Raw genomic sequence first — 4817 nt, forward strand, 5'->3', positions numbered from 1 at the left:
TATGCTCCACTTGGAGGCATTGTTGAGAAACCTCCTCTTGTCTTCTATTGCCAAATACTTTAAAAGTGATTTGATCACCTCCCGCACCCCTCAAAGTAAGCTTCCCTTTTTCAACATCTATCAAAGCTTTCCCGGTGCTCAAGAATGGCCTTCCCAAGATTATGGGAGTAGTAGGGTTGGCCTCCATATCCAAAATAAGAAAATCAACCGGGAACATGGGCTCACCCACCTTTACTAACACATCCTCCACTATGCCAAGAGGGCACTTTATAGATCTATCCGCCATTTGCAAGGACACTGTGGTTGGACTAATCTCTTTCACGCCAATTTGCTTAGCAACTGAAAATGGCATCAAATTTATGCTAGCACCAAGATCACACAAAGATCTCTCAATCAAGGTGTTACCTATAGTACACGGGATTGTGAAACTTCCCGGATCATCTTGCTTAATTGGGAGCTTCCTTTGCACAATGGCACTATACTCTTCGGTTAATTGTATCTTTTCATGCTCCTTCAATCTCCGCTTCTTGGATAAGATCTCCTTCATAAACTTGGCATAGCAAGGAATTTGCTCTAAAGCTTCGGCAAAGGGGATGTTCACTTGAAACTTCTTGAATACCTCCAAAAATTTAGAGAATTGATCATCATTCTTCTTGTTGCTCTTTAACCTTTGAGGAAATGAAATTGGAGGCACATAAGCCTTGACTGGAGGTGCAGGGAGAGAACTATCGGGCCAATCGGGCTCAATTGCATATCATGGCTGCACATCTTTCACTTTCACAGGAGCTGGAACAGGCCAATCGATCGGTTGGGGCTCCGATCGATCGGAATTAACTTCGGGTGAAGTTTCATCAAAAAGGCCCGATCGATCGGGAACCCCCTCAGATCGATCGGAAATTGTCTTTGGACATTTTTCAGCTTCGTTCTCCCCTGTTTTCCTGCACTTCTCCTCCTCTTGTGAAATTTTTGCCTTTTCGACATCAAGATCAGTAGCATTTTGAACTACCTTACCAGTCCGAAGAGTGAGTGCCATGCATTGCTCTTTGTCCTTCCCTTTTGGATTCAATTCCGATTGGCTTGGCAAGGTACCTCTTTCTCTAAATGACAAATTGTTAGCTATTTGCCCCAATTGTACCTCAAGATTCCGAATGGAAGCTCCATAATTTTGCATCAAATTTGCTTGAGCTTGTAGAGTGGCATCGGTTTTGCTCATGTATTGCTCCGTCCTTGTCATAAATTGGGAGGTGTGAGTTGTAAGTGTATCTAGGCCTCCGGCAAGCTTTGAGAACATCTCATCAATATCTCTCTTCTTCTCTTGGGGCTGCACTAAATGTTGAGGATTTTATGCATTTTGAGTATTGCTCCAAGAGAAGTTGGGGTGATTCCTAAATCCCGGATTGTAGAAGTTAGAATAACGATCATTGCGGGGTTGATTGAAGTTGCCTCCACCAATGGCATTCACTTGTTCACTAGACTTAGAAGAAGAAGCAATAAAACACTCCCCCGTAGGATGGCGTCCACAACAATAATCATAAGAAATGTAGGAAGGTGTGTTGTGCATAGCATGTACTCCTTGAGCTTGATTTAGTGTCAATGCCTCAATCTTCTTTGTTATAATAGCCAAGGTAGACATAACTTCATCATCTCTACAACTTTCCCCTTGCTTTGGATTCCCCCTCACCGAGGACCAAGAGTTAGTGGTCTTGGCCACTTTATCAAGTAATTCCCGAGCCTCCTCTTGATTTTTGGTCATAAAAGAACCTCCCGTAGCCGCATCAATAGTCTCCTTAGTATGCATGCACAACCCATTATAGAAAGCTTGGTACACCACCCATTCCGGAAGACCATGACTTGGGCAACTTCGAATAATGCCTTTAAAGCGCTCCCAAGCCTTACAGAATGATTCAAGATCCTTTTGAGTAAAAGACATGATATCCACCCTAATTTGCACCGCTTTGCCCGGAGGAAAGAATTTCGTCAAGAATTGTTCTGCCATCTCATCCCAAGTGGTGATAGAATTGGGAGGCAAGGACATCAACCACCCTTTAGCCTTGTCCCTCAAAGAAAATGGGAATAACCTCAACAAGATAGCATCCTTGGAAGCTCCGTTAATCCCAAAAGTTGTGCACACATGCAAGAAATAGCGAAGATGTACATTAGGCTCTTCATTAGGAAAACCATAGAAATTCACCGAGTTAGAGATAATGTTGATGATAGCTGACTTGATCTCAAAATTAGTAGCATTGATAGGAGGATAGCGGATGCTCGATGATATTTTTAGGTGTTTTGGCAGGTCCGATCGATCGGAAATTAGGCCTGGGCTCCAAGTCTTCATTTTGCACTCTTTTCCTCCCTTTCTTGCCTTGACACCTACAATATGCAAATATAGCTTTCTTAGGCAATATTAACTCTTAATCAACTCAAAATGTAATGAAATTATGTGTAAAGGATGCACAAATGTATGTATATATTTGACACATCAAACACCCCCACACTTAACCTTTACTCGTCCTCGAGCAAGTTGAGAATGAATAAAGGAGGGAAAGAGTATTTTCTGTTAAGCTCAAATGAAAAATAAAACAACTAAGACCTATTCTAAATAAGCAACTAATCTATGCCACTTTCGTAGGGCTCACGATGACACTTAGCATGTGCCACAAGCCTTTAAACCCCTAGGTGCCCCTAGTAGGAGGAGTTGTGTCTCCTGAGGGTTTACCAGAATGATACCCACAAACATTAAACAACTTCAATGCCAAAATTCATGTCATCAACAAGAGTATAAAATGAACTCACAATTGCAACCCTATCCACACTAACAAACCAAACATTAGGGCATTCAAACCAATAAAAGCATTCCTTCAAGAATCTTATCTCATCCACTTTGCTTGTAAATTCAAGAAATGATGCACATAATGGATTTCACTTGATATTTGGCTTCAAAGTGACATAAACAATGGCCATGAAGTCTTCCAAGAACAATAAGAATCAAAAAGCAAATACAAAGAGCATTTATTCAAACTTCATTCTTATTCACATTTTTTCTTTCCTTTTCTTCTCAAAGGTGACTTGTGCAATGTCATCTATGGCATGAGGCAAACCATAGATATCTCCTTCCGGTCTCAATCTAGGCAACAAATCAATTGAATGATGGCCAAACATTCAAAAGCATTAATCACACCCATAGACAATCAAGAGAGAGAGATAAATCAAGAAATAAGGAAACCAAGTTTATTGAATCTTCAAGGTTTGGTTACATTAAGTCCCTAGTAAGAAATCTAGCCACTCATGGAAGCAAAATACATCATTAAACAAAGGAAATCAACCATAGAAACTAGGATAGAAAAGGAGAGAGAAAATCCCCTTGTAGACCCTCTTCTTCTCCAAGCTCCAATGGTGGCTCCAAGCTCTCCAATGGTGGTAGAATGAAACCCCCTCCAAGAACTCCCCCAAAACCCTATTTTATGCCATTTATACTTCCCCAAACTCTTATGTCGTTTTCAAAACAAGTTGGGGTCGTTTTGGCTTAAAAACAAGTGAATTCGGAACTTTTTCGCGAAACTGCGCGTGCTGTGAATAACAATCTGCCTCCATGAGTTTTTTAGTGTTTTGGCAGGTCCGATAGATCGGGAATGGCTCCGATCGATCGAAAATCAGTTCTGGAGTCCAAACCTTCATTTTGCACTCTTTTCCTCCCTTTTTTGCCTTGGCACCTATAATATGCAAATATAGTTTTCTTAGGCAATATCAACTCTTAATCAACTCAAAATGGGATGAACTTATGTTTAAAGGATGCAAAAATGTATGTATCTATTCGGCACATCAGCAGCCCTAATAGGAAGGTAGTGACGACAGTCTTCTCATCGTAATCATCAATATCTACATAAGTATCTGAATACCTAGATGCGTAGGCTCTAAGAGATTCTCCCTTTCTCAGATACAAGGTAAACAGAGTATCCAAAGTTTTCGGATCTCTATTGTTTGCTATGAACCTTACCACGAAGATCCGTGCCAACTCATTCCAAGACGAAACTGAGTTTTCTGGAAGCTGATTGAACCACTTCATTGTTGTGGTCCCCAGGCTTGATGGGAACATTTTACACATAAATCCATCTCGGCCTACCGACAAAGCCATCTTGTGAGAGTATGCCGATATGTGTGCCACAGGATCTGTCTTTTCATCATATATGATAAATACCAGAGGAGAGAATTTACTTGGGGATCTTCATGACGCAGAGCTCCTACAAAAGGCTTAGAGGTAATCTTCTTAAGAGTTTGCTCAGCATTCTTCTGAGCATTCCATAGGACTTCCTCGACATCTTTTTTCAAATTAAATCTTGGTGGGTCTTGGGAAAGGCTCCGACGCCTAGTCCTTGTCCATTTTGGCATCGGGGACATGTATCTTGGGCTCCGTGAAGATGGAGTGTGCCTTCTTCTTTCCGTGACCAGACACCTCCTCTTGCTTGACCTTCTTATGCTCTCGCTTTCGTTCTCCCGACCGCATTTGAAATTGAAATTCTCACATTCCTTGGCAATACTTTGGATCTCACTAGCCATGCATTTATCCTTCCTTCTGATGGATTGAAGCTTATCCCTTGGGGACTTAGCGTGCTCTTGCCTCTGCTGGAGGTCTTCTTCAGCCCAAAGAGAGCTTTCTCCAATTCCACTTCGTAAGGACCTTGCCTCCTTACGTCTTCATGTTGATCCCCCGGAACTGAATATTGTTAAGACGAGGTGATTCCTCCCACCTAGATCCTTCTGCAACTTGAGACATGATGTTTTACAGAAACTCTTCATTTCCCACAGACAGCGCCAATTGT

General features: G+C 41.7%; 1 non-coding gene across 1 annotated transcript; it reads left to right on the plus strand.

Annotated features, from left to right (window-relative positions):
* The first annotated feature begins 1841 nt into the window (after window positions 1-1841).
* On the plus strand, window positions 1842-1947 carry LOC119993900. The gene has a single exon (XR_005466594.1). It is a non-coding gene; the product is annotated as a small nucleolar RNA R71 (small nucleolar RNA).
* The last annotated feature ends 2870 nt before the right edge of the window (window positions 1948-4817 follow it).

The sequence above is a fragment of the Tripterygium wilfordii genome, chromosome 23, assembly GCF_013401445.1.
Source record: "Tripterygium wilfordii isolate XIE 37 chromosome 23, ASM1340144v1, whole genome shotgun sequence".
Taxonomy (NCBI): domain Eukaryota; kingdom Viridiplantae; phylum Streptophyta; class Magnoliopsida; order Celastrales; family Celastraceae; genus Tripterygium; species Tripterygium wilfordii.